At 38.5% G+C, this 24525-nt stretch overlaps 74 pseudogenes; all 74 read right to left on the minus strand.

Moving 5' to 3' along the window:
* Positions 1-205: 205 nt before the first annotated feature.
* On the minus strand, positions 206-324 carry LOC140567150 (5S ribosomal RNA; annotated as a pseudogene).
* Positions 325-509: 185 nt separating this feature from the next.
* Positions 510-628, minus strand: LOC140571148 (5S ribosomal RNA; annotated as a pseudogene).
* Positions 629-813: 185 nt separating this feature from the next.
* LOC140568010 (5S ribosomal RNA) lies at positions 814-932 on the minus strand (annotated as a pseudogene).
* Positions 933-1117: 185 nt separating this feature from the next.
* LOC140566827 (5S ribosomal RNA) lies at positions 1118-1236 on the minus strand (annotated as a pseudogene).
* Positions 1237-1582: 346 nt separating this feature from the next.
* On the minus strand, positions 1583-1701 carry LOC140567151 (5S ribosomal RNA; annotated as a pseudogene).
* Positions 1702-1886: 185 nt separating this feature from the next.
* LOC140571149 (5S ribosomal RNA) lies at positions 1887-2005 on the minus strand (annotated as a pseudogene).
* Positions 2006-2190: 185 nt separating this feature from the next.
* Positions 2191-2309, minus strand: LOC140566874 (5S ribosomal RNA; annotated as a pseudogene).
* A 346-nt stretch (positions 2310-2655) lies between these two features.
* On the minus strand, positions 2656-2775 carry LOC140566449 (5S ribosomal RNA; annotated as a pseudogene).
* A 222-nt stretch (positions 2776-2997) lies between these two features.
* On the minus strand, positions 2998-3116 carry LOC140567964 (5S ribosomal RNA; annotated as a pseudogene).
* A 185-nt stretch (positions 3117-3301) lies between these two features.
* Positions 3302-3420, minus strand: LOC140571245 (5S ribosomal RNA; annotated as a pseudogene).
* Positions 3421-3766: 346 nt separating this feature from the next.
* On the minus strand, positions 3767-3886 carry LOC140566450 (5S ribosomal RNA; annotated as a pseudogene).
* A 222-nt stretch (positions 3887-4108) lies between these two features.
* LOC140567965 (5S ribosomal RNA) lies at positions 4109-4227 on the minus strand (annotated as a pseudogene).
* A 185-nt stretch (positions 4228-4412) lies between these two features.
* On the minus strand, positions 4413-4531 carry LOC140569883 (5S ribosomal RNA; annotated as a pseudogene).
* Positions 4532-4753: 222 nt separating this feature from the next.
* LOC140572233 (5S ribosomal RNA) lies at positions 4754-4872 on the minus strand (annotated as a pseudogene).
* A 185-nt stretch (positions 4873-5057) lies between these two features.
* On the minus strand, positions 5058-5176 carry LOC140567313 (5S ribosomal RNA; annotated as a pseudogene).
* A 381-nt stretch (positions 5177-5557) lies between these two features.
* On the minus strand, positions 5558-5677 carry LOC140566451 (5S ribosomal RNA; annotated as a pseudogene).
* Positions 5678-5862: 185 nt separating this feature from the next.
* On the minus strand, positions 5863-5981 carry LOC140568011 (5S ribosomal RNA; annotated as a pseudogene).
* Positions 5982-6166: 185 nt separating this feature from the next.
* LOC140566726 (5S ribosomal RNA) lies at positions 6167-6285 on the minus strand (annotated as a pseudogene).
* A 222-nt stretch (positions 6286-6507) lies between these two features.
* Positions 6508-6626, minus strand: LOC140568830 (5S ribosomal RNA; annotated as a pseudogene).
* A 185-nt stretch (positions 6627-6811) lies between these two features.
* LOC140568782 (5S ribosomal RNA) lies at positions 6812-6930 on the minus strand (annotated as a pseudogene).
* Positions 6931-7115: 185 nt separating this feature from the next.
* On the minus strand, positions 7116-7234 carry LOC140572049 (5S ribosomal RNA; annotated as a pseudogene).
* Positions 7235-7419: 185 nt separating this feature from the next.
* LOC140570018 (5S ribosomal RNA) lies at positions 7420-7538 on the minus strand (annotated as a pseudogene).
* Positions 7539-7723: 185 nt separating this feature from the next.
* Positions 7724-7842, minus strand: LOC140571085 (5S ribosomal RNA; annotated as a pseudogene).
* Positions 7843-8027: 185 nt separating this feature from the next.
* LOC140570581 (5S ribosomal RNA) lies at positions 8028-8146 on the minus strand (annotated as a pseudogene).
* Positions 8147-8331: 185 nt separating this feature from the next.
* LOC140571086 (5S ribosomal RNA) lies at positions 8332-8450 on the minus strand (annotated as a pseudogene).
* Positions 8451-8635: 185 nt separating this feature from the next.
* Positions 8636-8754, minus strand: LOC140571274 (5S ribosomal RNA; annotated as a pseudogene).
* A 222-nt stretch (positions 8755-8976) lies between these two features.
* On the minus strand, positions 8977-9095 carry LOC140566976 (5S ribosomal RNA; annotated as a pseudogene).
* Positions 9096-9354: 259 nt separating this feature from the next.
* On the minus strand, positions 9355-9473 carry LOC140567975 (5S ribosomal RNA; annotated as a pseudogene).
* Positions 9474-9658: 185 nt separating this feature from the next.
* LOC140566727 (5S ribosomal RNA) lies at positions 9659-9777 on the minus strand (annotated as a pseudogene).
* Positions 9778-9999: 222 nt separating this feature from the next.
* Positions 10000-10118, minus strand: LOC140570582 (5S ribosomal RNA; annotated as a pseudogene).
* Positions 10119-10303: 185 nt separating this feature from the next.
* LOC140571087 (5S ribosomal RNA) lies at positions 10304-10422 on the minus strand (annotated as a pseudogene).
* Positions 10423-10607: 185 nt separating this feature from the next.
* On the minus strand, positions 10608-10726 carry LOC140568784 (5S ribosomal RNA; annotated as a pseudogene).
* A 185-nt stretch (positions 10727-10911) lies between these two features.
* Positions 10912-11030, minus strand: LOC140570583 (5S ribosomal RNA; annotated as a pseudogene).
* Positions 11031-11363: 333 nt separating this feature from the next.
* On the minus strand, positions 11364-11482 carry LOC140571635 (5S ribosomal RNA; annotated as a pseudogene).
* A 222-nt stretch (positions 11483-11704) lies between these two features.
* LOC140566197 (5S ribosomal RNA) lies at positions 11705-11823 on the minus strand (annotated as a pseudogene).
* Positions 11824-12008: 185 nt separating this feature from the next.
* LOC140570584 (5S ribosomal RNA) lies at positions 12009-12127 on the minus strand (annotated as a pseudogene).
* Positions 12128-12312: 185 nt separating this feature from the next.
* Positions 12313-12431, minus strand: LOC140571436 (5S ribosomal RNA; annotated as a pseudogene).
* Positions 12432-12616: 185 nt separating this feature from the next.
* On the minus strand, positions 12617-12735 carry LOC140570214 (5S ribosomal RNA; annotated as a pseudogene).
* A 185-nt stretch (positions 12736-12920) lies between these two features.
* On the minus strand, positions 12921-13039 carry LOC140566704 (5S ribosomal RNA; annotated as a pseudogene).
* A 185-nt stretch (positions 13040-13224) lies between these two features.
* On the minus strand, positions 13225-13343 carry LOC140566410 (5S ribosomal RNA; annotated as a pseudogene).
* A 222-nt stretch (positions 13344-13565) lies between these two features.
* Positions 13566-13684, minus strand: LOC140570585 (5S ribosomal RNA; annotated as a pseudogene).
* A 185-nt stretch (positions 13685-13869) lies between these two features.
* On the minus strand, positions 13870-13988 carry LOC140567764 (5S ribosomal RNA; annotated as a pseudogene).
* Positions 13989-14173: 185 nt separating this feature from the next.
* On the minus strand, positions 14174-14292 carry LOC140570587 (5S ribosomal RNA; annotated as a pseudogene).
* A 185-nt stretch (positions 14293-14477) lies between these two features.
* On the minus strand, positions 14478-14596 carry LOC140566022 (5S ribosomal RNA; annotated as a pseudogene).
* Positions 14597-14781: 185 nt separating this feature from the next.
* LOC140566705 (5S ribosomal RNA) lies at positions 14782-14900 on the minus strand (annotated as a pseudogene).
* Positions 14901-15122: 222 nt separating this feature from the next.
* On the minus strand, positions 15123-15241 carry LOC140568785 (5S ribosomal RNA; annotated as a pseudogene).
* A 185-nt stretch (positions 15242-15426) lies between these two features.
* LOC140568786 (5S ribosomal RNA) lies at positions 15427-15545 on the minus strand (annotated as a pseudogene).
* A 185-nt stretch (positions 15546-15730) lies between these two features.
* On the minus strand, positions 15731-15849 carry LOC140569949 (5S ribosomal RNA; annotated as a pseudogene).
* A 222-nt stretch (positions 15850-16071) lies between these two features.
* LOC140570588 (5S ribosomal RNA) lies at positions 16072-16190 on the minus strand (annotated as a pseudogene).
* Positions 16191-16375: 185 nt separating this feature from the next.
* On the minus strand, positions 16376-16494 carry LOC140571948 (5S ribosomal RNA; annotated as a pseudogene).
* A 185-nt stretch (positions 16495-16679) lies between these two features.
* On the minus strand, positions 16680-16798 carry LOC140568787 (5S ribosomal RNA; annotated as a pseudogene).
* A 185-nt stretch (positions 16799-16983) lies between these two features.
* Positions 16984-17102, minus strand: LOC140568788 (5S ribosomal RNA; annotated as a pseudogene).
* Positions 17103-17287: 185 nt separating this feature from the next.
* Positions 17288-17406, minus strand: LOC140568789 (5S ribosomal RNA; annotated as a pseudogene).
* Positions 17407-17591: 185 nt separating this feature from the next.
* Positions 17592-17710, minus strand: LOC140572203 (5S ribosomal RNA; annotated as a pseudogene).
* Positions 17711-17895: 185 nt separating this feature from the next.
* On the minus strand, positions 17896-18014 carry LOC140568790 (5S ribosomal RNA; annotated as a pseudogene).
* Positions 18015-18199: 185 nt separating this feature from the next.
* Positions 18200-18318, minus strand: LOC140568791 (5S ribosomal RNA; annotated as a pseudogene).
* Positions 18319-18503: 185 nt separating this feature from the next.
* On the minus strand, positions 18504-18622 carry LOC140568792 (5S ribosomal RNA; annotated as a pseudogene).
* Positions 18623-18807: 185 nt separating this feature from the next.
* LOC140571573 (5S ribosomal RNA) lies at positions 18808-18926 on the minus strand (annotated as a pseudogene).
* A 185-nt stretch (positions 18927-19111) lies between these two features.
* On the minus strand, positions 19112-19230 carry LOC140568370 (5S ribosomal RNA; annotated as a pseudogene).
* Positions 19231-19415: 185 nt separating this feature from the next.
* Positions 19416-19534, minus strand: LOC140567804 (5S ribosomal RNA; annotated as a pseudogene).
* A 185-nt stretch (positions 19535-19719) lies between these two features.
* On the minus strand, positions 19720-19838 carry LOC140568209 (5S ribosomal RNA; annotated as a pseudogene).
* A 185-nt stretch (positions 19839-20023) lies between these two features.
* Positions 20024-20142, minus strand: LOC140567902 (5S ribosomal RNA; annotated as a pseudogene).
* A 182-nt stretch (positions 20143-20324) lies between these two features.
* LOC140567659 (5S ribosomal RNA) lies at positions 20325-20443 on the minus strand (annotated as a pseudogene).
* Positions 20444-20628: 185 nt separating this feature from the next.
* Positions 20629-20747, minus strand: LOC140567072 (5S ribosomal RNA; annotated as a pseudogene).
* A 185-nt stretch (positions 20748-20932) lies between these two features.
* On the minus strand, positions 20933-21051 carry LOC140568380 (5S ribosomal RNA; annotated as a pseudogene).
* Positions 21052-21236: 185 nt separating this feature from the next.
* LOC140567083 (5S ribosomal RNA) lies at positions 21237-21355 on the minus strand (annotated as a pseudogene).
* A 182-nt stretch (positions 21356-21537) lies between these two features.
* LOC140567084 (5S ribosomal RNA) lies at positions 21538-21656 on the minus strand (annotated as a pseudogene).
* A 526-nt stretch (positions 21657-22182) lies between these two features.
* On the minus strand, positions 22183-22301 carry LOC140568371 (5S ribosomal RNA; annotated as a pseudogene).
* A 184-nt stretch (positions 22302-22485) lies between these two features.
* Positions 22486-22604, minus strand: LOC140567085 (5S ribosomal RNA; annotated as a pseudogene).
* Positions 22605-22786: 182 nt separating this feature from the next.
* LOC140567086 (5S ribosomal RNA) lies at positions 22787-22905 on the minus strand (annotated as a pseudogene).
* Positions 22906-23090: 185 nt separating this feature from the next.
* Positions 23091-23209, minus strand: LOC140573386 (5S ribosomal RNA; annotated as a pseudogene).
* Positions 23210-23772: 563 nt separating this feature from the next.
* Positions 23773-23891, minus strand: LOC140568793 (5S ribosomal RNA; annotated as a pseudogene).
* Positions 23892-24076: 185 nt separating this feature from the next.
* On the minus strand, positions 24077-24195 carry LOC140568795 (5S ribosomal RNA; annotated as a pseudogene).
* Positions 24196-24380: 185 nt separating this feature from the next.
* Positions 24381-24499, minus strand: LOC140568796 (5S ribosomal RNA; annotated as a pseudogene).
* Positions 24500-24525: the final 26 nt, after the last annotated feature.

A 24525-nucleotide genomic window follows, 5' to 3' on the forward strand; every position in this document is an offset into this window, starting at 1 on the left:
AATAACATGGAAATGTAAGCTTTAATTGTTTGCAGGATTGGAAAAGCTTACAACACCTGGTATTCCCAGACAGTCTCCCATTCAAGTACTAACCAGACCCAACCCACATCAACATTTATAACACAAAAGAGTTTCAACTACAAATTTGTGCAAAAGATGTAAATAACATGGAAATGTAAGCTTTAATTGTTTGCAGGATTGGAAAAGCTTACAACACCTGGTATTCCCAGACAGTCTTCCATTCAAGTACTAACCAGGCCCAACCCTAGGTAGCTTCTGAAATCAGACGAGTTCAGGCATTCTAAGGGTGGAATGGCCGTAAGCAGAAGCTCTTAGCAAACTAGAGGATTCAAATTTCATAGCTAAGACCATATTTGTTCAAAACCAAGCAAAAGCATTCCATTTCAAGACATCAACATTTACAACACAAAAGAGTTTCGACTACAAATTTGTGCAAAATATGTAAATAACATGGAAATGTAAGCTTTAATTGTTTGCAGGATTGGAAAAGCTTACAACACCTGGTATTCCCAGACAGTCTCCCATTCAAGTACTAACCAGGCCCAACCCTAAGTAGCTTCTGAGATCAGACGAGATCAGGCATTCTAAGGGTGGAATTGCCGTAAGCAGAAGAGCCTTGCAAACTAGAGGATTCAAATTTCATAGATAAGACCATATTTGTTCAAAACCAAGCAAAAACAATCCATTTCAACACATCAACATTTACAACACAAAAGAGTTTCGACTACAAATTTGTGCAAAAGATGTAAATAACATGGAAATGTAAGCTTTAATTGTTTGCAGGATTGGAAAAGCTTACAACACCTGGTATTCCCAGACAGTCTCCCATTCAAGTACTAACCAGACCCAACCCTATGTAGCTTCTGAGATCAGACAACATCAGGCGTTCTAAGGGTGGAATGGCCGTAATCAGAAGAACCTTGCAAACGAGAGGATTCAAATTTCATAGATAAGACCATATTTGTTCGAAACCAAGTAAAAGCATTCCATTTCAAGACATCAACATTTACAACACAAAAGAGTTTCAACTACAAATTTGTGCAAAAGATGTAAATAACATGGAAATGTAAGCTTTAATTGTTTGCAGGATTGGAAAAGCTTACAACACCTGATATTCCAAGACAGTCTCCCATTCAAGTACTAACCAGGCCCAACCCTAGGTAGCTTCTGAGATCAGACGAGATCAGGCATTCTAAGGGTGGAATTGCCATAAGCAGAAGAACCTTGCAAACTAGAGGATTCAAATTTCATAGCTAAGACCATATTTGTTCAAAACCAAGCAAAAGTATTCCATTTCAGCACATGAACATTTACAACACAAAAGAGTTTCAACTCCAAATTTGTGCAAAAGATGTAAATAACATGGAAATGTAAGCTTTAATTGTTTGCAGGATTGGAAAAGCTTACAACACCTGGTATTCCCAGACAGTCTCCCATTCAAGTACTAACCAGACCCAACCCACATCAACATTTATAACACAAAAGAGTTTCAACTACAAATTTGTGCAAAAGATGTAAATAACATGGAAATGTAAGCTTTAATTGTTTGCAGGATTGGAAAAGCTTACAACACCTGGTATTCCCAGACAGTCTTCCATTCAAGTACTAACCAGGCCCAACCCTAGGTAGCTTCTGAAATCAGACGAGTTCAGGCATTCTAAGGGTGGAATGGCCGTAAGCAGAAGCTCTTAGCAAACTAGAAGATTCAAATTTCATAGCTAAGACCATATTTGTTCAAAACCAAGCAAAAGCATTCCATTTCAAGACATCAACATTTACAACACAAAAGAGTTTCGACTACAAATTTGTGCAAAATATGTAAATAACATGGAAATGTAAGCTTTAATTGTTTGCAGGATTGGAAAAGCTTACAACACCTGGTATTCCCAGACAGTCTCCCATTCAAGTACTAACCAGGCCCAACCCTAAGTAGCTTCTGAGATCAGACGAGATCAGGCATTCTAAGGGTGGAATTGCCGTAAGCAGAAGAGCCTTGCAAACTAGAGGATTCAAATTTCATAGATAAGACCATATTTGTTCAAAACCAAGCAAAAACATTCCATTTCAACACATCAACATTTACAACACAAAAGAGTTTCGACTACAAATTTGTTCAAAAGATGTAAATAACATGGAAATGTAAGCTTTAATTGTTTGCAGGATTGGAAAAGCTTACAACACCTGGTATTCCCAGACAGTCTCCCATTCAAGTACTAACCAGGCTCAACCCTAGGTAGCTTCTGAGATCAGACGAGATCAGGCATTCTAAGGGTGGAATTGCCATAAGCAGAAGAACCTTGCAAACTAGAGGATTCAAATTTCATAGCTAAGACCATATTTGTTCAAAACCAAGCAAAAGTATTCCATTTCAGCACATGAACATTTACAACACAAAAGAGTTTCAACTCCAAATTTGTGCAAAAGATGTAAATAACATGGAAATGTAAGCTTTAATTGTTTGCAGGATTGGAAAAGCTTACAACACCTGGTATTCCCAGACAGTCTCCCATTCAAGTACTAACCAGACCCAACCCACATCAACATTTATAACACAAAAGAGTTTCAACTACAAATTTGTGCAAAAGATGTAAATAACATGGAAATGTAAGCTTTAATTGTTTGCAGGATTGGAAAAGCTTACAACACCTGGTATTCCCAGACAGTCTCCCATTCAAGTACTAACCAGGCCCAACCCAATGGTAGCTTCTGAGATCAGACGAGATCAGGCATTCTAAGGGTGGAATGGCCGTAAGCACAAGCACTTAGCAAACTAGAGGATTCAAATTTCATAGCTAAGACCATATTTGTTCAAAACCAAGCAAAAGCATTCCATTTCAACACATCAACATTTACAACACAAAGCATTCCATTTCAACACATCAACATTTACCACACAAAAGAGTGTCAACTACAAATAAGTGCAAAAGATATAAATAACATGGAAGTGTAAGCTTTAATTGTTTGCAGGATTGGAAAAGCTTACAACACCTGGTATTCCCAGACAGTCTCCCAATCAAGTACTAAACAGGCCCAATCCTAGGTAGCTTCTGAGATCAGACGAGATCAGGCATTCTACGGGTGGAATGGCCATAAGCAGAAGGACCTTGCAAACTAGAGGATTCAAATTTCATAGCTAAGACCATATTTGTTCAAAACCAAGCAAAAGCATTCAATTTCAACACATCAACATTTACAACACAAAAGAGTTTCAACTACAAATTTGTGCAAAAGATGTAAATAACATGGAAATGTAAGCTTTAATTGTTTGCAGGATTGGAAAAGCTTACAACACCTGGTATTCCCAGACAGTCTCCCATTCAAGTACTAACCAGGCCCAACCCTAGGTAGCTTCTGAGATCAGACGAGATCAGGCATTCTAAGGGTGGAATTGCCGTAAGCAGAAGGACCTTGCAAAGTAGAGGATTCAAATTTCATAGCTAAGACCATATTTGTTCAAAACCAAGCAAAAGCATTCCATTTCAACACATCAACATTTACAACACAAAAGAGTTTCAACTACAAATTTGTGCAAAAGATGTAAATAACATGGAAATGTAAGCTTTAATTGTTTGCAGGATTGGAAAAGCTTACAACACCTGGTATTCCCAGACAGTCTCCCATTCAAGTACTAACCAGACCCAACCCACATCAACATTTATAACACAAAAGAGTTTCAACTACAAATTTGTGCAAAAGATGTAAATAACATGGAAATGTAAGCTTTAATTGTTTGCAGGATTGGAAAAGCTTACAACACCTGGTATTCCCAGACAGTCTCCCATTCAAGTACTAACCAGGCCCAACCCAATGGTAGCTTCTGAGATCAGACGAGATCAGGCATTCTAAGGGTGGAATGGCCGTAAGCACAAGCACTTAGCAAACTAGAGGATTCAAATTTCATAGCTAAGACCATATTTGTTCAAAACCAAGCAAAAGCATTCCATTTCAACACATCAACATTTACAACACAAAGCATTCCATTTCAACACATCAACATTTACCACACAAAAGAGTGTCAACTACAAATAAGTGCAAAAGATATAAATAACATGGAAGTGTAAGCTTTAATTGTTTGCAGGATTGGAAAAGCTTACAACACCTGGTATTCCCAGACAGTCTCCCAATCAAGTACTAAACAGGCCCAATCCTAGGTAGCTTCTGAGATCAGACGAGATCAGGCATTCTACGGGTGGAATGGCCATAAGCAGAAGGACCTTGCAAACTAGAGGATTCAAATTTCATAGCTAAGACCATATTTGTTCAAAACCAAGCAAAAGCATTCCATTTCAACACATCAACATTTACAACACAAAAGAGTTTCAACTACAAATTTGTGCAAAATATGTAAATAACATGGAAATGTAAGCTTTAATTGTTTGCAGGATTGGAAAAGCTTACAACACCTGATATTCCCAGACAGTCTCCCATTCAAGTACTAACCAGGCCCAACCCTAGGTAGCTTCTGAGATCAGACGAGATCAGGCATTCTAAGGGTGGAATGGTCGTAAGCAGAAATACCTTGCAAACTAGAGGATTCAAATTTCATAGCTAAGACCATATTTGTTGAAAACCAAGCAAAAGCATTCCATTTCAACACATCAACATTTACAACACAAAGCATTCCATTTCAACACATCAACATTTACAACACAAAAGAGTTTCAACTACAAATTTGTGCAAAAGATGTAAATAACATGGAAATGTAAGCTTTAATTGTTTGCAGGATTGGAAAAGCTTACATCACCTGGTATTCCCAGACAGTCTCCCATTCAAGTACTAACCAGGCCCAACCCTAGGTAGCTTCTGAGATCAGACGAGATCAGGCATTCTAAGGGTGGAATGGCCGCAAGCAGAAGCACTTTGAAAACTAGAGGATTCAAATTTCATAGCTAAGACCATATTTGTTCAAAACCAAGCAAAAGCATTCCATTTCAACACATCAACATTTACAACACAAAAGAGTTTCAACTACAAATTTGTGCAAAAGATGTAAATAACATGGAAATGTAAGCTTTAATTGTTTGCAGGATTGGAAAAGCTTACAACACCTGGTATTCCCAGACAGTCTCCCATTCAAGTACTAACCAGGCCAAACCCTAGGCAGTTTCTGAGATCAGACGAGATCAGGCATTCTAAGGGTGGAATGGCCGTAAGCAGAAGCACCTTGCAAACTAGAGGATTCAAATTTCATATCTAAGACCATATTTGTTCAAAACCAAGCAAAAGCATTCCATTTCAACACATCAACATTTACAACACAGCATTCCATTTCAACACATCAACATTTACCACACAAAAGAGTGTCAACTACAAATAAGTGCAAAAGATATAAATAACATGGAAATGTAAGCTTTAATTGTTTGCAGGATTGGAAAAGCTTACAACACCTGGTATTCCCAGACAGTCTCCCATTCAAGTACTAACCAGACCCAACCCACATCAACATTTATAACACAAAAGAGTTTCAACTACAAATTTGTGCAAAAGATGTAAATAACATGGAAATGTAAGCTTTAATTGTTTGCAGGATTGGAAAAGCTTACAACACCTGGTATTCCCAGACAGTCTCCCATTCAAGTACTAACCAGGCCCAACCCAATGGTAGCTTCTGAGATCAGACGAGATCAGGCATTCTAAGGGTGGAATGGCCGTAAGCAGAAGCACTTAGCAAACTAGAGGATTCAAATTTCATAGCTAAGACCATATTTGTTCAAAACCAAGCAAAAGCATTCCATTTCAACACATCAACATTTACAACACAAAAGAGTTTCAACTACAAATTTGTGCAAAAGATGTAATTAACATGGAAATGTAAGCTTTAATTGTTTGCAGGATTGGAAAAGCTTACAACACCTGGTATTCCCAGACAGTCTCCCATTCAAGTACTAACCAGACCCAACCCTATGTAGCTTCTGAGATCAGACAACATCAGGCGTTCTAAGGGTGGAATGGCCGTAATCAGAAGAACCTTGCAAACGAGAGGATTCAAATTTCATAGATAAGACCATATTTGTTCGAAACCAAGCAAAAGCATTCCATTTCAACACATCAACATTTACAACACAAAAGAGTTTCAACTACAAATTTGTGCAAAAGATTTAAATAACATGGAAATGTAAGCTTTAATTGTTTGCAGGATTGGAAAAGCTTACAACACCTGATATTCCCAGACAGTCTCGCATTCAAGTACTAACCAGGCCCAACCCTAGGTAGCTTCTGAGATCAGACGAGATCAGGCATTCTAAGGGTGGAATGGCCGTAAGCAGAAGCACCTTGCAAACTAGAGGATTCAAATTTCATAGCTAAGATCATATTTGTTCAAAACCAAGCAAAAGCATTCCATTTCAACACATCAACATTTACAACACAAAGCATTCCATTTCAACACATCAACATTTACAACACAAAAGAGTTTCATCTACAAATTTGTGCAAAAGATGTAAATAACATGGAAATGTAAGCTTTAATTGTTTGCAGGATTGGAAAAGCTTACAACACCTGGTATTCCCAGACAGTCTCCCATTCAAGTACTAACCAGGCCCAACCCTTGGTAGCTTCTGAGATCAGACGAGATCAGGCATTCTAAGGGTGGAATGGCCGTAAGCAGAAGCACCTTGCAAACTAGAGGATTCAAATTTCATAGCTAAGACCATATTTGTTCAAAACCAAGCAAAAGCATTCCATTTCAACACATCAACATTTACAACACAAAAGAGTTTCAACTACAAATTTGTGCAAAAGATGTAAATAACATGGAAATGTAAGCTTTAATTGCTTGCAGGATTGGAAAAGCTTACAACACCTGGTATTCCCAGACAGTCTCCCATTCAAGTACTAACCAGGCCCAACCCTAGGTAGCTTCTGAGATCAGACGAGATCAGGCATTCTAAGGGTGGAATGGCCGTAAGCAGAAGCACCTTGCAAACTAGAGGATTCAAATTTCATAGCTAAGACCATATTTGTTCAAAACCAAGCAAAAGCATTCCATTTCAACACATCAACATTTACAACACAAAAGAGTTTCAACTACAAATTTGTGCAAAAGATGTAAATAACATGGAAATGTAAGCTTTAATTGTTTGCAGGATTGGAAAAGCTTACAACACCTGGTATTCCCAGACAGTCTCCCATTCAAGTACTAACCAGGCCCAACCCTAGGTAGCTTCTGAGATCAAACGAGACCAGGCATTCTAAGGGTGGAATGGCCGTAAGCAGAAGCACCTTGCAAACTAGAGGATTCAAATTTCATAGCTAAGACCATATTTGTTCAAAACCAAGCAAAAGCATTCCATTTCAACACATCAACATTTACAACACAAAAGAGTTTCAACTACAAATTTGTGCAAAAGATGTAAATAACATGGAAATGTAAGCTTTAATTGTTTGCAGGATTGGAAAAGCTTACAACACCTGGTATTCCCAGACAGTCTCCCATTCAAGTACTAACCAGGCCCAACCCTAGGTAGCTTCCGAGATCAGACGAGATCAGGTATTCTAAGGGTGGAATGGCCGTAAGCAGAAGCACCTTGCAAACTAGAGGATTCAAATTTCATAGCTAAGACCATATTTGTTCAAAACCAAGCAAAAGCATTCCATTTCAACACATCAACATTTACAACACAAAAGAGTTTCAACTACAAATTTGTGCAAAAGATGTAAATAACATGGAAATGTAAGCTTTAATTGTTTGCAGGATTGGAAAAGCTTACAACACCTGGTATTCCCAGACAGTCTCCCATTCAAGTACTAACCAGGCCCAACCCTAGGTAGCTTCCGAGATCAGACGAGATCAGGCATTCTAAGGGTGGAATGGCCGTAAGCAGAAGCACCTTGCAAACTAGAGGATTCAAATTTCATAGCTAAGACCATATTTGTTCAAAACCAAGCAAAAGCATTCCATTTCAACACATCAACATTTACAACACAAAAGAGTTTCAACTACAAATTTGTGCAAAAGATGTAAATAACATGGAAATGTAAGCTTTAATTGTTTGCAGGATTGGAAAAGCTTACAACACCTGATATTCCCAGACAGTCTCCCATTCAAGTACTAACCAGGCCCAACCCTAGGTAGCTTCTGAGATCAGACGAGATCAGGCATTCTAAGGGTGGAATGGCCGTAAGCAGAAGCACCTTGCAAACTAGAGGATTCAAATTTCATAGCTAAGACCATATTTGTTCAAAACCAAGCAAAAGCATTCCATTTCAACACATCAACATTTACAACACAAAAGAGTTTCAACTACAAATTTGTGCAAAAGATGTAAATAACATGGAAATGTAAGCTTTAATTGTTTGCAGGATTGGAAAAGCTTACAACACCTGGTATTCCCAGACAGTCTCCCATTCAAGTACTAACCAGGCCCAACCCTAGGTAGCTTCCGAGATCAGACGAGATCAGGCATTCTAAGGGTGGAATGGCCGTAAGCAGAAGCACCTTGCAAACTAGAGGATTCAAATTTCATAGCTAAGACCATATTTGTTCAAAACCAAGCAAAAGCATTCCATTTCAACACATCAACATTTACAACACAAAAGAGTTTCAACTACAAATTTGTGCAAAAGATGTAAATAACATGGAAATGTAAGCTTTAATTGTTTGCAGGATTGGAAAAGCTTACAACACCTGGTATTCCCAGACAGTCTCCCATTCAAGTACTAACCAGGCCCAACCCTAGGTGGCTTCTGAGATCAGACGAGATCAGGCATTCTAAGGGTGGAATGGCCGTAAGCAGAAGCACCTTGCAAACTAGAGGATTCAAATTTCATAGCTAAGACCATATTTGTTCAAAACCAAGCAAAAGCATTCCATTTCAACACATCAACATTTACAACAGAAAGCATTCCATTTCAACACATCAACATTTACAACACAAAAGAGTTTCATCTACAAATTTGTGCAAAAGATGTAAATAACATGGAAATGTAAGCTTTAATTGTTTGCAGGATTGGAAAAGCTTACAACACCTGGTATTCCCAGACAGTCTCCCATTCAAGTACTAACCAGGCCCAACCCTTGGTAGCTTCTGAGATCAGACAAGATCAGGTATTCTAAGGATCGAATGGCCGCAAGCAGAAGCACCTTGCAAACTAGAGGATTCAAATTTCATAGCTAAGACCATATTTGTTCAAAACCAAGCAAAAGCATTCCATTTCAACACATCAACATTTACAATACAAAGCATTCCATTTCAACACATCAACATTTACAACACAAAGCATTCCATTTCAACACATCAACATTTACAACACAAAAGAGTTTCATCTACAAATTTGTGCAAAAGATGTAAATAACATGGAAATGTAAGCTTTAATTGTTTGCAGGATTGGAAAAGCTTACAACACCTGGTATTCCCAGACTGTCTCCCATTCAAGTACTAACCAGGCCCAACCCTTGGTAGCTTCTGAGATCAGACAACATCAGGCGTTCTAAGGGTGGAATGGCCGTAATCAGAAGAACCTTGCAAACGAGAGGATTCAAATTTCATAGATAAGACCATATTTGTTCGAAACCAAGCAAAAGCATTCCATTTCAACACATCAACATTTACAACACAAAAGAGTTTCAACTACAAATTTGTGCAAAAGATTTAAATAACATGGAAATGTAAGCTTTAATTGTTTGCAGGATTGGAAAAGCTTACAACACCTGATATTCCCAGACAGTCTCGCATTCAAGTACTAACCAGGCCCAACCCTAGGTAGCTTCTGAGATCAGACGAGATCAGGCATTCTAAGGGTGGAATGGCCGTAAGCAGAAGCACCTTGAAAACTAGAGGATTCAAATTTCATAGCTAAGATCATATTTGTTCAAAACCAAGCAAAAGCATTCCATTTCAACACATCAACATTTACAACACAAAGCATTCCATTTCAACACATCAACATTTACAACACAAAAGAGTTTCATCTACAAATTTGTGCAAAAGATGTAAATAACATGGAAATGTAAGCTTTAATTGTTTGCAGGATTGGAAAAGCTTACAACACCTGATATTCCCAGACAGTCTCCCATTCAAGTACTAACCAGGCCCAACCCTAGGTAGCTTCTGAGATCAGACGAGATCAGGCATTCTAAGGGTGGAATGGCCGTAAGCAGAAGCACCTTGCAAACTAGAGGATTCAAATTTCATAGCTAAGACCATATTTGTTCAAAACCAAGCAAAAGCATTCCATTTCAACACATCAACATTTACAACACAAAAGAGTTTCAACTACAAATTTGTGCAAAAGATGTAAATAACATGGAAATGTAAGCTTTAATTGTTTGCAGGATTGGAAAAGCTTACAACACCTGGTATTCCCAGACAGTCTCCCATTCAAGTACTAACCAGGCCCAACCCTAGGTAGCTTCCGAGATCAGACGAGATCAGGCATTCTAAGGGTGGAATGGCCGTAAGCAGAAGCACCTTGCAAACTAGAGGATTCAAATTTCATAGCTAAGACCATATTTGTTCAAAACCAAGCAAAAGCATTCCATTTCAACACATCAACATTTACAACACAAAAGAGTTTCAACTACAAATTTGTGCAAAAGATGTAAATAACATGGAAATGTAAGCTTTAATTGTTTGCAGGATTGGAAAAGCTTACAACACCTGGTATTCCCAGACAGTCTCCCATTCAAGTACTAACCAGGCCCAACCCTAGGTAGCTTCTGAGATCAGACGAGATCAGGCATTCTAAGGGTGGAATGGCCGTAAGCAGAAGCACCTTCCAAACTAGAGGATTCAAATTTCATAGCTAAGACCATATTTGTTCAAAACCAAGCAAAAGCATTCCATTTCAACACATCAACATTTACAACACAAAAGAGTTTCAACTACAAATTTGTGCAAAAGATGTAAATAACATGGAAATGTAAGCTTTAATTGTTTGCAGGATTGGAAAAGCTTACAACACCTGATATTCCCAGACAGTCTCCCATTCAAGTACTAACCAGGCCCAACCCTAGGTAGCTTCTGAGATCAGACGAGATCAGGCATTCTAAGGGTGGAATGGCCGTAAGCAGAAGCACCTTGCAAACTAGAGGATTCAAATTTCATAGCTAAGACCATATTTGTTCAAAACCAAGCAAAAGCATTCCATTTCAACACATCAACATTTACAATACAAAGCATTCCATTTCAACACATCAACATTTACAACACAAAGCATTCCATTTCAACACATCAACATTTACAACACAAAGCATTCCATTTCAACACATCAACATTTACAACACAAAGCATTCCATTTCAACACATCAACATTTACAACACAAAAGAGTTTCAACTACAAATTTGTGCAAAAGATGTAAAAAACATGGAAATGTAAGCTTTAATTGTTTGCAGGATTGGAAAAGCTTACAACACCTGGTATTCCCAGACAGTCTCCCATTCAAGTACTAACCAGGCCCAACCCTAGGCAGCTTCTGAGATCAGACGAGATCAGGTATTCTAAGGGTGGAATGGCCGTAAGCAGAAGCACCTTGCAAACTAGAGGATTCAAATTTCATAGCTAAGACCATATTTGTTCAAAACCAAGCAAAAGCATTCCATTTCAACACATCAACATTTACAATACAAAGCATTCCATTTCAACACATCAACATTTACAACACAAAAGAGTTTCATCTACAAATTTGTGCAAAAGATGTAAATAACATGGAAATGTAAGCTTTAATTGTTTGCAGGATTGGAAAAGCTTACAACACCTGGTATTCCCAGACAGTCTCCCATTCAAGTACTAACCGTGCCCAACCCTAGGTAGCTTCTGAGATCAGACGAGATCAGGCATTCTAAGGGTGGAATGGCCATAAGCAGAAGCACCTTGCAAACTAGAGGATTCAAATTTCATAGCTAAGACCATATTTGTTCAAAACCAAGCAAAAGCATTCCATTTCAACACATCAACATTTACAACACAAAAGAGTTTCAACTACAAATTTGTGCAAAAGATGTAAATAACATGGAAATGTAAGCTTTAATTGTTTGCAGGATTGGAAAAGCTTACAACACCTGATATTCCCAGACAGTCTCCCATTCAAGTACTAACCAGGCCCAACCCTAGGTAGCTTCTGAGATCAGACGAGATCAGGCATTCTAAGGGTGGAATGGCCGTAAGCAGAAGCACCTTCCAAACTAGAGGATTCAAATTTCATAGCTAAGACCATATTTGTTCAAAACCAAGCAAAAGCATTCCATTTCAACACATCAACATTTACAACACAAAAGAGTTTCAACTACAAATTTGTGCAAAAGATGTAAATAACTTGGAAATGTAAGCTTTAATTGTTTGCAGGATTGGAAAAGCTTACAACACCTGATATTCCCAGACAGTCTCCCATTCAAGAACTAACCAGGCCCAACCCTAGGTAGCTTCTGAGATCAGACGAGATCAGGTATTCTAAGGGTGGAATGGTCGTAAGCAGAACTACCTTGCGAACTAGAGGATTCAAATTTCATAGCTAAGACCATATTTGTTCAAAACCAAGCAAAAGCATTCCATTTCAACACATCAACATTTACAACACAAAAGAGTTTCAACTACAAATTTGTGCAAAAGATGTAAATAACATGGAAATGTAAGCTTTAATTGTTTGCAGGATTGGAAAAGCTTACAACACCTGGTATTCCCAGACAGTCTCCCATTCAAGTACTAACCAGGCCCAACCCTAGGTAGCTTCTGAGATCAGACGAGATCAGGCATTCTGAGGGTGGAATGGCCGTAAGCAGAAGCACCTAGCAAACTAGAGGATTCAAATTTCATAGCTAAGACCATATTTGTTCAAAACCAAGCAAAAGCATTCCATTTCAACACATCAACATTTACAACACAAAAGAGTTTCATCTACAAATTTGTGCAAAAGATGTAAATAACATGGAAATGTAAGCTTTAATTGTTTGCAGGATTGGAAAAGCTTACAACACCTGGTATTCCCAGACAGTCTCCCATTCAAGTACTAACCGTGCCCAACCCTAGGTAGCTTCTGAGATCAGACGAGATCAGGCATTCTAAGGGTAGAATGGCCGTAAGCAGAAGCACCTTGCAAACTAGAGGATTCAAATTTCATAGCTAAGACCATATTTGTTCAAAACCAAGCAAAAGCATTCCATTTCAACACATCAACATTTACAACACAAAAGAGTTTCAACTACAAATTTGTGCAAAAGATGTAAATAACATGGAAATGTAAGCTTTAATTGTTTGCAGGATTGGAAAAGCTTACAACACCTGGTATTCCCAGACAGTCTCCCATTCAAGTACTAACCGTGCCCAACCCTAGGTAGCTTCTGAGATCAGACGAGATCAGGCATTCTAAGGGTGGAATGGCCGCAAGCAGAAGCACCTTGCAAACTAGAGGATTCAAATTTCATAGCTAAGACCATATTTGTTCAAAACCAAGCAAAAGCATTCCATTTCAACACATCAACATTTACAACACAAAGCATTCCATTTCAACACATCAACATTTACAACACAAAAGTGTTTCATCTACAAATTTGTGCAAAAGATGTAAATAACATGGAAATGTAAGCTTTAATTGTTTGCAGGATTGGAAAAGCTTACAACACCTGATATTCCCAGACAGTCTCCCATTCAAGTACTAACCAGGCCCAACCCTAGGTAGCTTCTGAGATCAGACGAGATCAGGCATTCTAAGGGTGGAATGGCCGTAAGCAGAAGCACCTTGAAAACTAGAGGATTCAAATTTCATAGCTAAGACCATATTTGTTCAAAACCAAGCAAAAGCATTCCATTTCAACACATCAACATTTACAACACAAAAGAGTTTCAACTACAAATTTGTGCAAAAGATGTAAATAACATGGAAATGTAAGCTTTAATTGTTTGCAGGATTGGAAAAGCTTACAACACCTGGTATTCCCAGACAGTCTCCCATTCAAGTACTAACCGTGCCCAACCCTAGGTAGCTTGTGAGATCAGACGAGATCAGGCATTCTAAGGGTGGAATGGCCATAAGCAGAAGCACCTTGCAAACTAGAGGATTCAAATTTCATAGCTAAGACCATATTTGTTCAAAACCAAGCAAAAGCATTCCATTTCAACACATCAACATTTACAACACAAAAGAGTTTCAACTACAAATTTGTGCAAAAGATGTAAATAACATGGAAATGTAAGCTTTAATTGTTTGCAGGATTGGAAAAGCTTACAACACCTGATATTCCCAGACAGTCTCCCATTCAAGTACTAACCAGGCCCAACCCTAGGTAGCTTCTGAGATCAGACGAGATCAGGCATTCTAAGGGTGGAATGGCCGTAAGCAGAAGCACCTTCCAAACTAGAGGATTCAAATTTCATAGCTAAGACCATATTTGTTCAAAACCAAGCAAAAGCATTCCATTTCAACACATCAACATTTACAACACAAAAGAGTTTCAACTACAAATTTGTGCAAAAGATGTAAATAACATGGAAATGTAAGCTTTAATTGTTTGCAGGATTGGAAAAGCTTACAACACCTGATATTCCCAGACAGTCTCCCATTCAAGAACTAACCAGGCCCAACCCTAGGTAGCTTCTGAGATCAGGCGAGATCAGGTATTCTAAGGGTGGAATGGTCGTAAGCAGAACTACCTTGCGAACTAGAGGATTCAAATTTCATAGCTAAGACCATATTTGTTCAAAACCAAGCAAAAGCATTCCATTTCAACACATCAACATTTACAACACAAAAGAGTTTCAACTGCAAATTTGTGCAAAAGATGTAAATAACATGGAAATGTAAGCTTTAATTGTTTGCAGGATTGGAAAAGCTTACAACACCTGGTATTCCCAGACAGTCTCCCATTCAAGTACTAACCGTGCCCAACCCTAGGTAGCTTCTGAGATCAGACGAGATCAGGCATTCTAAGGGTAGAATGGCCGTAAGCAGAAGCACCTTGCAAACTAGAGGATTCAAATTTCATAGCTAAGACCATATTTGTTCAAAACCAAGCAAAAGCATTCCATTTCAACACATCAACATTTACAACACAAAGCATTCCATTTTAACACATCAACATTTACAACACAAAAGAGTTTCATCTACAAATTTGTGCAAAAGATGTAAATAACATGGAAATGTAAGCTTTAATTGTTTGCAGGATTGGAAAAGCTTACAACACCTGGTATTCCCAGACAGTCTCCCATTCAAGTACTAACCAGGCCCAACCCTAGGTAGCTTCTGAGATCAGACGAGATCAGGCATTCTAAGGGTGGAATGGCCGTAAGCAGAAGCACCTTGCAAACTAGAGGATTCAAATTTCATAGCTAAGACCATATTTGTTCAAAACCAAGCAAAAGCATTCCATTTCAACACATCAACATTTACAACACAAAAGAGTTTCAACTACAAATTTGTGCAAAAGATGTAAATAACATGGAAATGTAAGCTTTAATTGTTTGCAGGATTGGAAAAGCTTACAACACCTGGTATTCCCAGACAGTCTCCCATTCAAGTACTAACCAGGCCCAACCCTAGGTAGCTTCTGAGATCAGACGAGATCAGGCATTCTAAGGGTGGAATGGCCGTAAGCAGAAGCACCTTGCAAACTAGAGGATTCAAATTTCATAGCTAAGACCATATTTGTTCAAAACCAAGCAAAAGCATTCCATTTCAACACATCAACATTTACAACACAAAAGAGTTTCAACTACAAATTTGTGCAAAAGATGTAAATAACATGGAAATGTAAGCTTTAATTGTTTGCAGGATTGGAAAAGCTTACAACACCTGGTATTCCCAGACAGTCTCCCATTCAAGTACTAACCAGGCCCAACCCTAGGTAGCTTCTGAGATCAGACGAGATCAGGAATTCTAAGGGTGGAATGGCCGTAAGCAGAAGCACCTTGCAAACTAGAGGATTCAAATTTCATAGCTAAGACCATATTTGTTCAAAACCAAGCAAAAGCATTCCATTTCAACACATCAACATTTACAACACAAAGCATTCCATTTCAACACATCAACATTTACAACACAAAAGAGTTTCATCTACAAATTTGTGCAAAAGATGTAAATAACATGGAAATGTAAGCTTTAATTGTTTGCAGGATTGGAAAAGCTTACAACACCTGATATTCCCAGACAGTCTCCCATTCAAGTACTAACCAGGCCCAACCCTAGGTAGCTTCTGAGATCAGACGAGATCAGGCATTCTAAGGGTGGAATGGCCGTAAGCAGAAGCACCTTGCAAACTAGAGGATTCAAATTTCATAGCTAAGACCATATTTGTTCAAAACCAAGCAAAAGCATTCCATTTCAACACATCAACATTTACAACACAAAAGAGTTTCAACTACAAATTTGTGCAAAAGATGTAAATAACATGGAAATGTAAGCTTTAATTGTTTGCAGGATTGGAAAAGCTTACAACACCTGGTATTCCCAGACAGTCTCCCATTCAAGTACTAACCAGGCCCAACCCTAGGTAGCTTCTGAGATCAGACGAGATCAGGCATTCTATGGGTGGAATGGCCGTAAGCAGAAGCACCTTGCAAACTAGAGGATTCAAATTTCATAGCTAAGACCATATTTGTTCAAAACCAAGCAAAAGCATTCCATTTCAACACATCAACATTTACAACACAAAAGAGTTTCAACTACAAATTTGTGCAAAAGATGTAAATAACATGGAAATGTAAGCTTTAATTGTTTGCAGGATTGGAAAAGCTTACAACACCTGGTATTCCCAGACAGTCTCCCATTCAAGTACTAACCAGGCCCAACCCTAGGTAGCTTCTGAGATCAGACGAGATCAGGCATTCTAAGGGTGGAATGGCCGTAAGCAGAAGCACCTTGCAAACTAGAGGATTCAAATTTCATAGCTAAGACCATATTTGTTCAAAACCAAGCAAAAGCATTCCATTTCAACACATCAACATTTACAACACAAAAGAGTTTCAACTACAAATTTGTGCAAAAGATGTAAATAACATGGAAATGTAAGCTTTAATTGTTTGCAGGATTGGAAAAGCTTACAACACCTGGTATTCCCAGACAGTCTCCCATTCAAGTACTAACCAGGCCCAACCCTAGGTAGCTTCTGAGATCAGACGAGATCAGGCATTCTAAGGGTGGAATGGCCGTAAGCAGAAGCACCTTGCAAACTAGAGGATTCAAATTTCATAGCTAAGACCATATTTGTTCAAAACCAAGCAAAAGCATTCCATTTCAACACATCAACATTTACAACACAAAAGAGTTTCAACTACAAATTTGTGCAAAAGATGTAAATAACATGGAAATGTAAGCTTTAATTGTTTGCAGGATTGGAAAAGCTTACAACACCTGGTATTCCCAGACAGTCTCCCATTCAAGTACTAACCAGGCCCAACCCTAGGTAGCTTCTGAGATCAGACGAGATCAGGCATTCTAAGGGTGGAATGGCCGTAAGCAGAAGCACCTTGCAAACTAGAGGATTCAAATTTCATAGCTAAGACCATATTTGTTCAAAACCAAGCAAAAGCATTCCATTTCAACACATCAACATTTACAACACAAAAGAGTTTCAACTACAAATTTGTGCAAAAGATGTAAATAACATGGAAATGTAAGCTTTAATTGTTTGCAGGATTGGAAAAGCTTACAACACCTGGTATTCCCAGACAGTCTCCCATTCAAGTACTAACTAGGCCCAACCCTAGGTAGCTTCTGAGATCAGACGAGATCAGGAATTCTAAGGGTGGAATGGCCGTAAGCAGAAGCACCTTGCAAACTAGAGGATTCAAATTTCATAGCTAAGACCATATTTGTTCAAAACCAAGCAAAAGCATTCCATTTCAACACATCAACATTTACAACACAAAAGAGTTTCAACTACAAATTTGTGCAAAAGATGTAAATAACATGGAAATGTAAGCTTTAATTGTTTGCAGGATTGGAAAAGCTTACAACACCTGGTATTCCCAGACAGTCTCCCATTCAAGTACTAACCAGGCCCAACCCTAGGTAGCTTCTGAGATCAGACGAGATCAGGCATTCTAAGGGTGGAATGGCCGTAAGCAGAAGCACCTTGCAAACTAGAGGATTCAAATTTCATAGCTAAGACCATATTTGTTCAAAACCAAGCAAAAGCATTCCATTTCAACACATCAACATTTACAACACAAAAGAGTTTCAACTACAAATTTGTGCAAAAGATGTAAATAACATGGAAATGTAAGCTTTAATTGTTTGCAGGATTGGAAAAGCTTACAACACCTGGTATTCCCAGACAGTCTCCCATTCAAGTACTAACCAGGCCCAACCCTAGGTAGCTTCTGAGATCAGACGAGATCAGGCATTCTAAGGGTGGAATGGCCGTAAGCAGAAGCACCTTGCAAACTAGAGGATTCAAATTTCATAGCTAAGACCATATTTGTTCAAAACCAAGCAAAAGCATTCCATTTCAACACATCAACATTTACAACACAAAAGAGTTTCAACTACAAATTTGTGCAAAAGATGTAAATAACATGGAAATGTAAGCTTTAATTGTTTGCAGGATTGGAAAAGCTTACAACACCTGGTATTCCCAGACAGTCTCCCATTCAAGTACTAACCAGGCCCAACCCTAGGTAGCTTCTGAGATCAGACGAGATCAGGCATTCTAAGGGTGGAATGGCCGTAAGCAGAAGCACCTTGCAAACTAGAGGATTCAAATTTCATAGCTAAGACCATATTTGTTCAAAACCAAGCAAAAGCATTCCATTTCAACACATCAACATTTACAACACAAAAGAGTTTCAACTACAAATTTGTGCAAAAGATGTAAATAACATGGAAATGTAAGCTTTAATTGTTTGCAGGATTGGAAAAGCTTACAACACCTGGTATTCCCAGACAGTCTCCCATTCAAGTACTAACCAGGCCCAACCCAAGGTAGCTTCTGAGATCAGACGAGATCAGGCATTCTAAGGGTGGAATGGCCGTAAGCAGAAGCACCTTGCAAACTAGAGGATTCAAATTTCATAGCTAAGACCATATTTGTTCAAAACCAAGCAAAAGCATTCCATTTCAACACATCAACATTTACAACACAAAAGAGTTTCAACTACAAATTTGTGCAAAAGATTTAAATAACATGGAAATGTAAGCTTTAATTGTTTGCAGGATTGGAAAAGCTTACAACACCTGGTATTCCCAGACAGTCTCCCATTCAAGTACGAACCAGGCCCAACACTAGATAGCTTCCGAGATCAGACGAGATCAGGCATTCTAAAGGTTGAATGGCCGTAAGCAGAAGCACATAGCAAACTAGAGGATTCAAATTTCATAGCTAAGACCATATTTGTTCAAAACCAAGCAAAAGCATTCCATTTCAACACATCAACATTTACAACACATAAGAGTTTCAACTACAAATTTGTGCAAAAGATGTAAATAACATGGAAATGTAAGCTTTAATTGTTTGCAGAATTGGAAAATCTTACAACACCTGGTATTCCCAGACAGTCTCCCATTCAAGTACTAACCAGGCCCAACCCTAGGTAGCTTCTGAGATCAGACAAGATCAGGCATTCTGAGTGTGGAATGGCCGTAAGCAGAAGCACTTAGCAAACTAGAGGATTCAAATTTCATAGCTAAGACCATATTTGTTCAAAACCAAGGAAAAGCATTCCATTTCAACACATCAACATTTACAACACAAAAGAGTTTCAACTACAAATTTGTGCAAAAGATGTAAATAACATGGAAATGTAAGCTTTAATTGTTTGCAGGATTGGAAAAGCTTACAACACCTGGTATTCCCAGACAGTCTCCCATTCAAGTACTAACTGTGCCCAACCCTAGGTAGCTTCTGTGATCAGACGAGATCAGGCATTCTAAGGGTGGAATGGCCGTAAGCAGAAGCACCTAGCAAACTAGAGGATTCAAATTTCATAGCTAAGACGATATTTATTCAAAACCAAGCAAAAGCATTCCATTTCAACACATCAACATTTACAACACAAAAGAGTTTCAACTACAAATTTGTGCAAATGATTTAAATAACATGGAAATGTAAGCTTTAATTGTTTGCAGGATTGGAAAAGCTTACAACACCTGGTATTCCCAGACAGTCTCCCATTCAAGTACTAACTGTGCCCAACCCTAGGTAGCTTCTGAGATCAGACGAGATCAGGCATTCTAAGGGTGGAATGGCCGTACGCAGAAGCACCTTGCAAACTAGAGGATTCAAATTTCATAGCTAAGACCATATTGGTTCAAAAACAAGCAAAGGCATTCCATTTCAACACAACATTTACAACACAAAAGAGTTTCAACTACAAATTTGTGCAAAAGATGTAAATAACATGGAAATGTAAGCTTTAATTGTTTGCAGGATTGGAAAAGCTTACAACACCTGGTATTCCCAGACAGTCTCCCATTCAAGTACTAACCAGGCCCAACCCTAGATAGCTTCTGAGATCAGACTAGATCAGTCATTTTGAGTGTGGAATGGCCGTAAGCAGAAGCACCTAGCAAACTAGAGGATTCAAATTTCATAGCTAAGACCATATTTATTCAAAACCAAGCAAAAGCATTCCATTTCAACACATCAACATTTACAACACAAAAGAGTTTCAACTACAAATTTGTGCAAAAGATTTAAATAACATGGAAATGTAAGCTTTAATTGTTTGCAGGATTGGAAAAGCTTACAACACCTGGTATTTCCAGACAGTCTCCCATTCAAGTACTAACCGTGCCCAACCCTAGGTAGCTTCTGAGATCAGACGAGATCAGGCATTCTAAGGGTGGAATGGCCGTAAGCAGAAGCACCTTGCAAACTAGAGGATTCAAATTTCATAGCTAAGACCATATTTGTTCAAAACCAAGCAAAAGCATTCCATTTCAACACATCAACATTTACAACACAAAAGAGTTTCAACTACAAATTTGTGCAAAAGATGTAAATAACATGGAAATGTAAGCTTTAATTGTTTGCAGGATTGGAAAAGCTTACAACACCTGGTATTCCCAGACAGTCTCCCATTCAAGTACTAACCAGACCCAACCCTAGGTAGCTTCTGAGATCAGACAAGATCAGGGATTCTAAGGGTGGAACGGCCATAAGGAAAAGCACCTAGCAAACTAGAGGATTCAAATTTCATAGCTAAGACCATATTTGTTCAAAACCAAGCAAAAGCATTCCATTTCAACACATCAATATTTACAACACAAAAGAGTTTCAACTACAAATTTGTGCAAAAGATTTAAATAACATGGAAATGTAAGCTTTAATTGTTTGCAGGATTGGAAAAGCTTACAACACCTGGTATTCCCAGACAGTCTCCCATTCAAGTACTAACTGTGCCCAACCCTAGGTAGCTTCTGAGATCAGACGAGATCAGGCATTCTAAGGGTGGAATGGCCGTAAGCAGAAGCACCTTGCAAACTAGAGGATTCAAATTTCATAGCTAAGACCATATTGGTTCAAAAACAAGCAAAGGCATTCCATTTCAACACAACATTTACAACACAAAAGAGTTTCAACTACAAATTTGTGCAAAAGATGTAAATAACATGGAAATGTAAGCTTTAATTGTTTGCAGGATTGGAAAAGCTTACAACACCTGGTATTCCCAGACAGTCTCCCATTCAAGTACTAACTGTGCCCAACCCTAGGTAGCTTCTGAGATCAGACGAGATCAGGCATTCTAAGGGTGGAATGGCCGTAAGCAGAAGCACCTTGCAAACTAGAGGATTCAAATTTCATAGCTAAGACCATATTTGTTCAAAACCAAGCAAAAGCATTCCATTTCAACACATCAACATTTACAACACAAAGCATTCCATTTCAACACATCAACATTTACAACACAAAAGAGTTTCATCTACAAATTTGTGCAAAAGATGTAAATAACATGGAAATGTAAGCTTTAATTTTTTGCATGATTGGAAAAGCTTACAACACCTGGTATTCCCAGACAGTCTCCCATTCAAGTACTAACCGTGCCCAAACCTAGGTAGCTTGTGAGATCAGACGAGATAAGGCGTTCTAAGGATGGAATGGCCGTAAGCAGAAGCACCTTGCAAACTAGAGGATTCAAATTTCATAGCTAAGACCATATTTGTTCAAAACCAAGCAAAAGCATTCCATTTCAACACATCAACATTTACAACACAAAAGAGTTTCAACTACAAATTTGTGCAAAAGATGTAAATGACATGGAAATGTAAGCTTTAATTGTTTGCAGGATTGGAAAAGCTTACAACACCTGGTATTCCCAGACAGTCTCCCATTCAAGTACGAACCAGGCCCAACACTAGATAGCTTCCGAGATCAGACGAGATCAGGCATTCTAAAGGTTGAATGGCCGTAAGCAGAAGCACCTTGCAAACTAGAGGATTCAAATTTCATAGCTAAGACCATATTGGTTCAAAACCAAGAAAAGCATTCCATTTCAACACATCAACATTTACAACACAAAAGAGTTTCAACTACAAATTTGTGCAAAAGATGTAAATAACATGGAAATGTAAGCTTTAATTGTTTGCAGGATTGGAAAAGCTTACAACACCTGGTATTCCCAGACAGTCTCCCATTCAAGTACTAACTGTGCCCAACCCTAGGTAGCTTCTGAGATCAGACGAGATCAGGCATTCTAAGGGTGGAATGGCCGTAAGCAGAAGCACCTTGCAAACTAGAGGATTCAAATTTCATAGCTAAGACCATATTGGTTCAAAAACAAGCAAAGGCATTCCATTTCAACACAACATTTACAACACAAAAGAGTTTCAACTACAAATTTGTGCAAAAGATGTAAATAACATGGAAATGTAAGCTTTAATTGTTTGCAGGATTGGAAAAGCTTACAACACCTGGTATTCCCAGACAGTCTCCCATTCAAGTACTAACTGTGCCCAACCCTAGGTAGCTTCTGAGATCAGACGAGATCAGGCATTCTAAGGGTGGAATGGCCGTAAGCAGAAGCACCTTGCAAACTAGAGGATTCAAATTTCATAGCTAAGACCATATTTGTTCAAAACCAAGCAAAAGCATTCCATTTCAACACATCAACATTTACAACACAAAAGAGTTTCAACTACAAATTTGTGCAAAAGATGTAAATAACATGGAAATGTAAGCTTTAATTGTTTGCAGGATTGGAAGAGCTTACAACACCTGGTATTCCCAGACAGTCTCCAATTCAAGTACTAACCAGGCCCAACCCTAGGTAGCTTCTGAGATCAGACAAGATCAGGCATTCTAAGGGTGGAATGGCCGTAAGCAGAAGCATCTTGCAAACTAGAGGATTCAAATTTCATAGCTAAGACCATATTTGTTCAAAACCAAGCAAAAGCATTCCATTTCAACACATCAACATTTACAACACAAAGCATTCCATTTCAACACATCAACATTTACAACACAAAAGAGTTTCATCTACAAATTTGTGCAAAAGATGTAAATAACATGGAAATGTAAGCTTTAATTTTTTGCAGGATTGGAAAAGCTTACAACACCTGGTATTCCCAGACAGTCTCCCATTCAAGTACTAACCGTGCCCAAACCTAGGTAGCTTGTGAGATCAGACGAGATAAGGCGTTCTAAGGATGGAATGGACGTAAGCAGAAGCACCTTGCAAACTAGAGGATTCAAATTTCATAGCTAAGACCATATTTGTTCAAAACCAAGCAAAAGCATTCCATTTCAACACATCAACATTTACAACACAAAGCATTCCATTTCAACACATCAACATTTACAACACAAAAGAGTTTCAACTACAAATTTGTGCAAAAGATGTAAATAACATGGAAATGTAAGCTTTAATTGTTTGCAGGATTGGAAAAGCTTACAACACCTGGTATTCCCAGACAGTCTCCCATTCAAGTACTAACCAGGCCCAACCCTAGGTAGCTTCTGAGATCAGACGAGATCAGGCATTCTAAGGGTGGAATGGCCGTAAGCAGAAGCACCTTGCAAACTAGAGGATTCAAATTTCATAGCTAAGACCATATTTGTTCAAAACCAAGCAAAAGCATTCCATTTCAACACATCAACATTTACAACACAAAAGAGTTTCAACTACAAATTTGTGCAAAAGATGTAAATAACATGGAAATGTAAGCTTTAATTGTTTGCAGGATTGGAAAAGCTTACAACACCTGGTATTCCCAGACAGTCTCCCATTCAAGTACTAACCAGGCCCAACCCTAGGTAGCTTCTGAGATCAGACGAGATCAGGCATTCTAAGGGTGGAATGGCCGTAAGCAGAAGCACCTTGCAAACTAGAGGATTCAAATTTCATAGCTAAGACCATATTTGTTCAAAACCAAGCAAAAGCATTCCATTTCAACACATCAACATTTACAACACAAAAGAGTTTCAACTACAAATTTGTGCAAAAGATGTAAATAACATGGAAATGTAAGCTTTAATTGTTTGCAGGATTGGAAAAGCTTACAACACCTGGTATTCCCAGACAGTCTCCCATTCAAGTACTAACCAGGCCCAACCCTAGGTAGCTTCTGAGATCAGACGAGATCAGGCATTCTAAGGGTGGAATGGCCGTAAGCAGAAGCACCTTGCAAACTAGAGGATT

The sequence above is a fragment of the Salminus brasiliensis genome, chromosome 11 (assembly GCF_030463535.1).
Source record: "Salminus brasiliensis chromosome 11, fSalBra1.hap2, whole genome shotgun sequence".
NCBI lineage: Eukaryota > Metazoa > Chordata > Actinopteri > Characiformes > Bryconidae > Salminus > Salminus brasiliensis.